This window comes from Tiliqua scincoides, chromosome 1, assembly GCF_035046505.1.
Source record: "Tiliqua scincoides isolate rTilSci1 chromosome 1, rTilSci1.hap2, whole genome shotgun sequence".
NCBI lineage: Eukaryota > Metazoa > Chordata > Lepidosauria > Squamata > Scincidae > Tiliqua > Tiliqua scincoides.
In genome coordinates, this window is record NC_089821.1 from 107,931,275 (window position 1) to 107,944,141 (window position 12,867).

The window sequence follows — 12,867 nt, forward strand, 5'->3', positions numbered from 1 at the left end:
GGGTGGCCTCTCGGCCCCAATTCCAATCAACAAGGGGGTCAAACAGGGGTGCGTTCTTGCACCCACTTTGTTCAATCTCTTTATCAACTATTTGGCTCCCTTTTTAGCTAACTTCGATACGCATTCTCCCAAATTAGGTTCAGTGGAAACTCCTTTACTTTTGTACGCGGATGATATGGCCTTGATATCTCGCACTAAAATAGGATTACGGAGACTGGTTAACGCCTGTATAGATTATTTTACCAACAACGCCCTGCAGTTAAACTATGATAAGTCCAAGGTTGTGGTGTTTGGGCACTCTTGGAAACCGCAGTCTTGGCTTTTTAGTGGTAAATCAATACAACAAGTCAAGGAATTCCAGTATCTTGGTCTCCAGTTCCACTACCGGCACTCCTGGTCTTCCCATCGCCTCACAGTAATTAACTCATCCAAATTAGTTGTACAGGCTATAACCCGCAAGTGCCTAGAGATCAGTACCTTCTCCCACTATTAAGAACTAAAAAAGGTCTTTCTGAGAATGTTTGCCTACAATTTTTGTTAGCGGGAGATTCTAAACTCGTGACCCTTCCAGTTGCGAAATTTTTACAGCTGAGTAACTTGAAGAGGGCTAATCTGTTGGTCCTAAGCAACCTGGAGTTACCGCGCAAGTAAATTGTTGTGTTTTAACCTTTATCTTTATTTGCTTTTTAACATATATTTATATATTGGATTGTTTAGAGATATTATGTGTTAATTTTTATGCCTAATAAAGGTTTGATTGATTGATTGATTGATTGATAGATATAAGGTCTACATGGTACCCCATTATTTGGTTGGACCAGTAAATCCCCCCCCCCAAATAACTGCACAGGAGTTAATGTAAAAATACAACCTGGAATAACAACCCTGGTTCATGAGCACAATTTTTAAAAAGGAAGAGATGTATGAAACTGTGTCTTTGAAAGGCCAAGATGAACATTGCAACTCTTAGGATACTTATTTTGTTGTAATCCGTACGCTTGTTTACTTGAAAAGAAGAAATTTACAGTACTCTGCATGACACCTGTTTAGGAGACTGGGCTAAAAATGGGTGCTTACCCAATACACTGTATTACTGCTTTTTAATATCCATTTTAATTATACCATTTCTTTTCTTTTTAATCAACAGACATGTACCTGAAGAAGAAGATGTTTCCAAAAGCTTGCAATGTTTAAAAAGCTCATTGATAGAATAAAAGATGTCATTTCCCCCAAATTCTTTATCTCTCAGTACAGCCATTTTATTGACATAGCGCTAAAAATGTATCTACATTTTACATGATCAAGTATCTGTCTAGCTGAAAGTGATCCGCAAAACAAATAAGAATATTAATGAAATGTCTTCCTTTCTTTCACCCCCTCCACCTATTTCACCCTTTGCACCTTGGATGTAAAACAAAAACAATCTGGTTTTCAAATGTTTCTCTCCCAAACATATTTATGCAAGCTGTTAAGAACCAAGGTCAGTGCATGTTCTAAAGTGGCTTGTCAGTTTACAGAACCCTTGTCAGTCCACGATGCACTAAGGTTAATTTCTGCACTTCAGGAGGAATCATAATATTTGGCTGAGATGCCTGCACAGGCAGAAGGCAAATGCTTCAGTGTTGACGGTTTCTTCTCTTATGGTGCTCTTTTCTTAGCACCTTGACTCAAACAATAGGATCAGTGGGCTGTCTGATGGCCAGGCTGTAGAAGAGGGTTTGATGGCCTTGTCACAGGGAATTATACATTTACCAGTACTAGGAAGGCAATGGGAGAGGCAGTTCTGGAGAGGACAAAACCCTCTTCATCAGAGCACACCTCCTCCACGAATCCAAGAGAAGAAATGAAAATGATGCTGCTGAAATGTGGTATAATTTCTTCTGCCTTTGGTGGAAGACTCTAGCTTTGCTAGTTGTGGAATTGCATCAAGAGTTATCTAGCTTCAGTCCGAAGTGGTTTTTATTTATTTTTTATAAAAGTATTCACAATCACATGATGTGCTATAAATATTCAAAAACAGTGCATACTTTGGTTTGGGACCAAGATATTGAAGGATTCTCCCCCTCCTGTATATAATATTATCCATCAATTCAAAATTTCATTTTGAAGCTAAAACTTGACATGGGTTTGTGATGACTCCCCTGCATCTTCCATCTCTCTCTCTCTCTCTCTCTCTCTCTCTCTCTCTCTGTGTGTGTGTGTGTGTGTGTGTGTATGTTTGATCACTTGAACTCCCTAGAAGGTTCTATGCCATTTAACAGACTTTGCCAGCAAATGCCATTTGGAGACAACAACATGCTAGAAGTGGATTTAGGGATCTTTCCCCCATCTGAGATTGTTGGCTAGCTGTCTGCTGAGATGGGAATGTGCAATTGGGTAGCAAATCTGCCTATCTCAGTCCAAGGGCCGGCATGGAGTGACCAGATAGTTTCCATTCTTCCAGTCAGGTAACTTGATGATATTACAGCTAAGTTATAAATTCTCAAACCCCCAGGAAAGGGGTTGATTTCTACCAGTCACTTGAGTGACTCATTCATTGGAAGCTCAAAGAGAAGCATACACTTGCCCAACTGCAAGTGAAAGGACTAGGCCTTAGGCATTCCTTGCATAATGTAGTTTAAACTAGGGACTTTTTAGCTAGAATAATTATGGGCTGGTGTTATTATTTTTTTTCTTGGCTTGCCTTAATTCCTGTCTGCCCAAACTTCTACATAAGACTTAATGTGTGTGACTATGAGCAGCATCTCAGCTCCATCTGCTGGGTATTAATGGTTATTGCATTCTTCTGCTGAAAACCTTTCTTTATGCTTTCCTGCCTAGCTCAGGCATTTTTTCATCATCCTACTTATATTTTTATTATTCGCCTTTCTTTTCTCATTTTGTTCAATCCCTTCTGCTTAGACTTTTACTAAACTAGTTACATTTTGACCCTTAGTCTACCTGGTCCATGTTCACTGATAATTCAGTGAATTGTCATGTTTCGGTTCCCTGGAGATGCTACTGTGGGACTTTTATAAAGAATCCCTGTGGTTCAGTGTTCTCCTGGGAGTTTTTTCCAGATCGCCCTGCTCTGCCTGGTCTCTTTTGCCTGGGATGGTGATAACAGATACAATCTACCAAGGTTTTTCCCATGAAGCTGTTTGTTCAGTAAAGGGAAAATGGTGCGCACGTGTTTCCCTTTTCCAGTAAAGGGAAAATGGTGCGCGCCCTAACCACTAGGCACTAGACTATGGATCAGCCTGCCTTTTCCTGTAAGTTCCCTTCCCTGACAAATTTGCTGCCCATAATGGCAACCCATATCAAGGAATAGGGGTGTAGAAGTACTTACTTCATGTTGTGACATTATCCAGCCACTGAGGTGGAATGAGGGTGGGGAAATACAGAATGTGATGCCATCAGGATATAGGGTAAGCAATCCTATACAGGAGTTGGAAATTAGCGCAGGGCTGACATTTTCAGGGGAAGCTCTTGTCAATCGTATTGTATACAATTGTATTGTATAACTGAATTGTTCACAGTGCTAGGAACTTAAAATTTTCCTGCCACAGATCCATTAGTACAGACAACCTTGTTTAAATTCTTGGTTACAGTTCAGCTACAATTACATACTTACCTTACAGTTTGGAGAGGTCCTTAAAATGTTCTAGGTCAGGGGTGTCAAAAACACAAGGCCTGTGGGCTGAATGCGGCCCCTGGAAGCAATTTATGTGACCCTCGTTATAATTGTGTTCTCCCAGTTTGATAAATGGGCTCTCTCATATCTTGAAAATATGGACCAGATTTGCACATTTTCTCTTTTCTCATTTGCAGCTAATGAGTTTCGATGTGAGAAGGAAGTGTTTATTTCTCACCATCATCTGCTTAATGATGTCACTTTCTGCCTAATGATGTCACTTCTGGCCCTCAGCAGGCACTATGAATGCTAACTTTGGCCCTCTGTATGAAATGAGTTTGACACCCTTGTTCTAGGTCTTTGTGCCTTTTGTCTACCTATGTAGTAAGCCACTGCCTTGCCGCTCTGTGACCTTGATAGATCACACGCATAAATACCCCTTGCAGGGTGGCAAATAATCAAGTCTTGTAAATCTGCATATTATCATGCACTGAAAGTTCATTCTGAATTGAGGCTATTAATTTAACCAGAATTATTTCATGGCAGACACTGACATGAGACTAATACATATGCTCTGTCTAAGGATTGTTGAGCAGATTTTCACAAGCCTTTTTTTACTCCAATATGTGTTTTAAGGTTCCTCTGGCCATATATACAGCTCACCTTGTATTGGCATTGCCTAGTATAGAACTGAGAATTATCCTTGAGGCTAGTACCTACTTGTAAATTGGGGAGCAGTTTACACCTGCCTTCTGTGCTGTGTGTTCCATGTGGTTTGACCCCTGGTTTTGAGCAGTGAAATAAACCCACATTCACTGGCTCCAAATGTCATGTCACATACACCATGTTTAGGTATACAGGTGTTCCTCCATATCTGTGGGGGATCCATTCCAGTCTCCCACTGTGTTACGTGAAAATCCCCTTTTTCCTTTTGTGATTTTTATATCTGGTTATGTTATTGTGGACTAAAATATCATACAGGCCAAGCAAACAGGCCCAATTTCCAAAACCCTAGTAAAAGTCACAAGTTTACACAACCTCTACCTCTCCATGCACACAGCAACAAAGACTTTAGCAACAAAGACACTAGCAACAAAGTCTAAAACATTGTATTGTTTTAAGAGATATATGCAAAGGCGTCTCCTGATCCAATCACTGTGTATGCAAAACAAGTCGGCATGCACCTCCGGAGGAAGAAGTCTAGCATTTTAAATCATTGTTTAAGTATCGCCTATTGTCTTAACTCATCACTGCTTAAGTGTCTCTTATTGTAAATCAATCACTGCGTATTGTGTAAGTTTCCCTAGCCAGGGAAGCCAGCCATTAGACCCATTGAATTCTGCTGATAATAGACATCATGCAAGCTACCCCCTCCCCAGGAAGCCAGTCATGACTGATACCTGATCATCCAGTTTTTCTTGCATGCTCCACGTGTCCCACTGTGTGTAGTGAGCATGCGCATCCAGGATAGCTCTAGGCCACATCCGGGTCATTCAGGTCAGCATCCAGGTCAGCAAAAACCCTTTTAAGAGAGAGGGCTCCTGCCATGTGCTCTCTCTCTCTGGCTGCCCCTCCAAGGCAGAGGTCCTGCTCCATAGGACTCTTCCCCCCTCCCATCCACTGCTCCACAAGACAGGTAACTATATCTGTGTCTGGAACCTTTTCCCTTCTCCCCCCCTTTTCTTCCCTTCTCTCCCCATCTTTAGTTAGCAACTGGGTTATGCAGACCAGGGACCCCTAAAATCCTTCCCTACAAATTTTCCTTTTCCTAATTTCCTCGGATGCACCAAATACCCTCCACACGCAACCACCATGAAAGTTAGGTACAATATATTCAAGAACTAGAACCAAGAAATGTGCATTATGTTTACCTTTGTGCTTTTGTAATAAAACTATAATCTTGTACTGAAAGTTGTCTTTCTCTCAGTCTCCCTTTTAAGCAAAAAGGAATTTTCTCTGCATTACACAGAGAAAATTATCTAGCCTGCAATCCTGAAGTTTCCAAAAAGGGTAGCGTACTAATTCCCCTAAACAAAACAGCCCTTTTGGTAACAACTGTGGATATGGAAATTGCAGATAAAAGGGGACCCTATAACGACAATGCTCCAGGTACTCCATGCCCATTACCTTCCATTTTTGTCTTTAACAATCAGGCATGTTTCTTGCTTTTACAGATGCTATAAGAGCAAAGTGACTAGCAGGCAAGCAGCCACATGCTAGAGCGATACAGTCAGAACGTTAACAGGAAGCAGGAACTGTCCCGCCTGCTTATCTGTCTATAAGAATTCTGTTTATAGCCTCCTGTACAAGCAAGATACCAATTGCTTTTCATAAGCAAGAACAATTAAGGTAATGGGTGTGCATAAAGGGATAGTGAAGAACAAAGATGGACTGTGACATGGATGACTCATACGAACTTGAGTCACAAGTGTCAAAAACTTGGGCACTGACTCCTGACAGGGGTTTTATCCTAGAAATGGAAAGACTCTAATAGACTTGAGTCAAGACTTGCTTTTGTGTGTGTTATGACAGGCTCAGACTCTGGTCAGGCCAGGCAAAGGGGAATGTGAGGACACCAGAAGGAGTTGGAGATACTCCAGAAGGCAGCCCCCCTCCACTAAAAAGGACAAAAAAAGAGACTTCAGCTGGTAAGGGGAAAGTTTTCTATTTTGCACTTACAAAGCCAGGAGGGTCTTTATCCTGATATGCCTGAAATAGAAGAACTTTAAACTGGGCACTGGGGAGGGCTGGAAATCTCACTGATTCTTTTTTTTTTTGGAGCGGGGGGTTATTGCAGGCAGGCTACAGAGTAAGCTCCATTGACCACTATGGGACTTACTTCAGAGTAGACATGCGTAGGATTGGGCTCACAGGCTGCAATCCTACCCACACTTGACCACAATAGGACTTACTTCAGAGTAGATTCACTTGGTGGAACAGGACTGGCTCCCCCATATTTAATTATTTCTTTTCTTTTAATTTAATTATTTATAATTATTTATTTTAATTTGCTTGATGATGTCACTTCTGGCCATGACATCACTTCCAATGGGTCCTGGACAGATTGTCATTCTAAAAAGTGGGTCCCAGTGCTAAAAGTTTGAGAACTGCTGCAATAAGTTGTTAGTAAGTTGACACAGGGGTGTGTGTGTGTGTGTGTGTGTGTGTGTGTGAGTGACTACAAGTTTTCAAAATCACTAAAATCAGAATTTGGAGGAACAATATCAACATGTTATATATATCAATCAATGTGTAATTTCATGCAGAATGCAATGAAACAAACCACATTGAAATATCTGTGTTCTAACAAAAGGTACAGCCAATAAACCAGTGGGGGCGGGGTGATGGTACATCACCACGCCCACCACCTGGGGCATTGCCCCGCCCACTGCATGGGGTGACGTGCAGGCCTCCCGCACCGGGTGACGCGAATCCTAGTGACACCACTGCCTTTATGTCTAACTTCATGTCTAATAGTAATATATTCAGGGCTGCCCCAAGATCCCCTGATACCTGAGATTGCTTTCCAGCTGCTGTCCTCAGGTACCCAATGATGTATCAGCCTCTGCTCTTTCCATTCTCTGATATTCTAGCTCAGCATGCCCCCTCCACATTTCCTCTTCCTTTCTGTCCCCCTCTTCCTTTTGCAATTCAGGGAGTGGAACGAGATGGAGAAGCAGTGGAGGCAAGAAGGCGGACCTAGATGAGCATCTCCCACCGATCTATTGCCTGAGGTGACTGCTTCAGTTGGCCTCATGCATGAATACACTTTCGTGCATGAGACCAACTGAATACACTTTAAGTATATATTCATTTCAAAACAGGAAGGGGGAATTTAAAATTGGAAACAGGATGAGAGAAAACAGAATTTTCAACTAAGGTTGTAAGTCTAAGCACACTTACTAGCAAGAAAAACCCACTGAAATTATTGCTAAGCAGACACACCTAAGATCATGTTACAGAAAAGAGTACTGTATGTGAAATAAGTCTTTGCTGTAGTGACTACATGTCTGTAAGTACTGAGAAGATACCAGCCACCTGAAACTGAGACCAGAAATGATTGACTATGGGCCCAATCCTATCCAATTTTCCAGTGCCGGTGCTGCTGTGCCAATTTACCACGCACTGCGTCCTGTGGTGGGGAAGCAATCACAGAGGCCTCCTCAAGGTATGGGAACATTTATTCCCTTACCTCGGGGCTGCATTGTAGCTGCACCAGTGCTGGAAAGTTGGATAGGATTGGGCCCTACACCAGTATGCTTTAACACAATTCCCCTCAAGATTAGGTGATTGAACCCAAAACAATCAATGTCTTAGTTCTAGATAAGCCTAACTGAAGTGAGCTACACTGAAACAAATATAATGTTTGAACACTGGGAAAGACTCACACCGGAGACTATAAGGGCCCAATCCTAGCCAATTTTCCAGTACCGGTGCAGTTGCACAAGTGGGGTGTGCGCTGTGTACTGTGGTGGAGAGGCAGCACCTGGGGCCTTTTCAAGGTATGGGAACATTTGTTTCCTTACCACAGGGCTGCATTGTAGCTACACCAGAACTGGAAATTTGGTTAGGATTAGGCCCTAAAGCCTAATGAGGCTTCCTTGAGGTCCATTTATGTATTGTTTATTGCAGAGGTGTTAAACATAAGGCCTGGGGGCCGGATGCGGCTTTCATCTGGCCCTTAGGCTCTTAGCTGCTGAGTAGTGCTGAGGTGTTGTTTCAGCCCACATGAAAACTGGGCTCTCCCATATCTTGACATATGATCAAGATTTGCGGATTTTCTCTTCTGTCATTCGCAGCTGATGAGCTCCTAAGTGAGAAAATGTGCTTATTTTTGGTTATGACCTGACATCACTTCCGGCTTAATGACATCACTTCCAGCCCTCAGCTGGCATCATGAATGCTATTTTGCCCTCCATATGAAACGGGTTTGACACCCCTGGTGTGTTATTGATTTTATCACACAGATTATAGCTGTTTATACAGTGCCTCTCTCAAGATGTTTCAGCATGTGTAGGCAGCCACAGCCTTTAGCATCAGCTCTTGGGCAACTGTTTTTGAAATACACACCTACTGTACAACTAAGAGCACAATTCTAACCAACTTTCCAGCACCAAGGTAAGGGCAATGCAACTCCACGGGAAGGGAACAAACATTGCCTTACCTTGAGGAGGCCTCCGTGACTGCCCCCTAACTGCAGGTTGCAGCACATACCCCACTGGCACAGCTATGCCAGTGCTGAAAAGTTGGTTAGGATTGCGCCCTAAATGATTGAGGCATACCTGGAAACAGAAGCCAGGAGGGATGGAAAAGCCATTTAATATCTGCCTGGTTAGAGGGCCTTTTGTATTTGAGTTCAAGTTAACCTACAAGCCATTTTTACAATTCACATAAAGAATTTTCATTTTTTGTTTTCTCTCTCACTACCAGTAGAGGGAGCTCTGAGGATTAAGTTGTACGCATCCTATTCAGACCAATCTACGGTTTAAAAACAAATGAAAGGTCCTGTGTTAATGAGGATGAACCAAGCTCTATTCTGTGTGACCCTTAGGCACAACTCATATGGATTTTATTGACCATTGAAATGCAGTTCTTAAATGTATCTCTTTTTCTTTTCTTTCATTCGGTGGAAACACCTTCTGCCATCAGCAAACCTTTTGTGCACAGATCCGCAACTCCTTCCACAAACCACTTAGGCAAACTGCAAACTGGATGAATTAATAGCACTTGCTGGTGTTGCTTGTGATGATGCTGTTAAGACTATAAGTGGAACATGGTGATAAAACATTGACTGTCAGCACAATCCTACTCTTGTGCTGGGCTGGCGCAGCAGCTGCAGTGCCAGCCGACGGAGTCACGAATGTGCTGTAAACCACATTTGTGACACAGTGCAAGTAGGTAGCGTGGTAGGGAGGCCTACACCACCCCACTGGCACAGGCCACTGCACTGGTGGGGAGGTGATATTTTGGGGCAGGGGAGGGGAACAGATCAGGCCTGGGGGTGGGATCAGAAGAGTAGGCTTCTGCCATATCCTAACCCCCTTCCTGGGCCTTGCAGTGTTACAACGGGATTCTGGATTTGTGCTAGCTAAATAGCTGGTGCAAATCCGAAGAGCCCCATAGGGCTGACTAAGGCTTTCCCCTGCATAAGGGGAAAAATATTCCCTTACACAAAGCAGACCTCCAGCCTCCTCCTAACTTGCACTGGATACAATGCTGGCCATACGACCTGGCTGAGCCAGCGCAGGTTAGAATTGGGCTGCTAATCAGTTAAATATAGAATTTGGAATAAGGCAGCCTGATTCTCAAGCCATTTGGGCTAGAATACTTGGATTTAAGCCATTTGCCAAAGAGAAGGAAGGTTGATCCCACTAGAAATATTAATTACTCAAATATGAATTACCTTATCTTCAATATTATTAATAGGAAAATAAGACTTTGAATCTTTTTAACAAATCCCACATCTTGGTCCCTATCACAGAACACAGACTTTAGTATAGAAAAGCATTTGCATGACACAGAGATGACATATATATGTCCATATATTCGGCATACATGGACCCACCTACAATCTAGTCCTACATTTGTTTACTCAGAGGTAACACTGACCTCCATTGGGCTTACTCTGTAATGAAAATGTGTTTAGATTCAAGCCGGAATGTGTGAATTCTCTCTCTCCTTTTTGTCAATGGTGTTTTATGTTATACGTGATTCACGTATTTGTGAATGAAACCACAATGGATGAATGGTCTCTAAATGGAAGGACTCGGAGCCCAGTCTTGGTCGTAAGGCACGTCCGCAGCCCTTAGTGCTGGTCTAGTGCCAGTGCTTGCTCAGTGCCAGCTGGTGCTGGGCTAGCTTCTGTGGACTGCCACTGCTCCGCTGCTGCTCCACCGCTTTGTGGTCACCCAAACTGCTAGGCAGTGGAGAGGTAGGTGGGGTTGTGGGGCGGGAGATGGGACTGGAGGAGCTCTGCTGCTCCGCATCCAGAGCCTCTGGATGGCCTCTTGGGCCATGGGCCTGACACAGAGGCTTTTGATTCAATGGCAGCCCAAGTGTTGCCACAGAATCGAGTAGCCCTGTTGTGGGGCTACTTGCCTTACCTGGGGGAAGGGACAAAAGTTCTCCTGAGGAGCCAGCGGAGGCTGCCCTGATGTATGTAAGATGCCGTGGCAGCCGTTTCAGCATTGCGGCAGTCCCGGCGCAACAGGCTGCTCAGGATTGGGCTGCCCGACTGCCAACTATTGGTTCAAGGTGATCACAATAGGTGCAGAGTTTTTGGCTGAAATCCAAATGCTGCAGCTTGTATGTAACCATTGACATATCAGAAGAGACAAAATGCAGGTTTTGCATTGACAAACTTCAGGATTCTCCCTGGTCTTTAAACAGTGTTTTTAAATGCTTTTACAATGCTTGCATTAATTATGATGCTCTTCTGTTTTTATTCCAGGATTCAGAACTCAGCAGCTGTTAATTTGTGTTTTCTTCACCTCATAATGGCAGAAAATGTGTTTGAAACATTTCAGAGTGCAACTGTGAGGTGTTAAATATGGGGTAAGTGTCCCATTCCCAGCTTCCCCTCAGGCTAAGAGCTAGCCATTTAGGTGACATTTACTGAAGTAACCAGTCATTTGATCTTTCCCTGGAGAAAGTCCTGTACTGTTTCTTTTCATCTTCTCCCCATGCAGTTCCCCAATGGCTCCTTGAACACCTTTTGGTTAATATTTGTGTTTATGGGTGAAGGGCTGTACAATCTGTGGCAAGGCATATAAAAGCAAAGTTTATAAACTTTAATTATGCATCCAGAGTGACTGGCACACTTAGAATCTGCCTTTGTAAAATGATGTGATCATGTCCCTGTGACTGTCATTACAACTTTTTGTGTTTGTGTGTCAAGGGCATTTTAGCCATTGGAGGTTCTAATGATGGCTACATAAATATCTGAAATTGTTTTGTTAATTAGAAAAATGATAATTAAACATAAAAGTCTTGATGTTGTTGCTGCTGCTGCTACAAGAAATGATCTCTGGATGTGCAGAATGACCTTCCCATGATTTTTAGTTGCTGAAAGACACTGTTGAACAGTCTTTAAAGACTGATTAACAATTTTAGGTCCCTGGAATTCTGACTGTTCTGGTAATAAAGAGTTTTGAAGTTTGAATTTTGTTAGAGAGAGACAAGAAAACTGGGTTTGTGGAGTTAGATGGCAAAAAACAACCTTGTCCATTCTGTTGTTTTGGGGAACTGATTTCTTTATTTTAAGTTTCTATTTCACCCAAGGGGACTAACAATTATGACAGTAATCCTATAAAAATTAACAAAAGCAGGAAGAAATAACTTGCAAAGCAGCAAAAATAAAATCTTAATCTACACTTGAAATCCCAAACATCATACCTATTTGCCAGTCAGTACATCAGTCACCTCTAAAAGTGCAATGGAACTACCAGATTTAATCCAGTGTCTGAAGGATTTCAAGGTAGGAGCTAACCATGTTTTTATGGGGCAGATACTTCATAGAGTTACATCCCAATCCACCATAACTTCCTGCCTGGCAATGCATTGGCATCAACATGGCATCCATTTCATCCTGCGGGGGTATCCATGTGTCTTGTATTTACCCAAGAAGACCTCCAGTCCTCTTGGGCAAGGGAAAGCGATATCGCTGGTACATGTCTGCAGGGGATGTGTGGACCTATGAAGGTGGGTCAAACCTGGGAAGGAGCTTCCTAACTACTGCCTCCTAACCCACCCCAGGCTGCACTGGATCCCTCCATGGCACCCACTGATAGTGCACTGAGCGCTACCACAGCCAACAGTACTGACAGTTCAGGCCTGACAGGTCCTCTGATGGACAGGCCCTTAGCCAGCATCTGACCTGGGTGATCCCTGATGCCACACCTATATGTATGCTTTGCAAGGCAAGGCAAGCCACTGAGGAACCACAACATCATGCCAGTGATTCAAATAGCATGCATGCATGCCATTTATTTATCAAGTCATCCCTCTCCTCCCAGAGACCCATACGTTACTTATTCAGAGCATAAGGATCACATAGTTCATGATCATTGGCCCTTTCTGTGGGACAAAAGCAGTGATCTTGTAAGCCCTATGCTCTTTCCCACATATGCTATGGCAGTGGGGTTTTGGCACTAGGACCCACTTTTTAAAACAACACTATCAGGACCCACCTAGGCTTACAAGACAAAAAAAATCTAGAAGTTTATTTACAAGTAATGTTTATTTATTAACAAAAA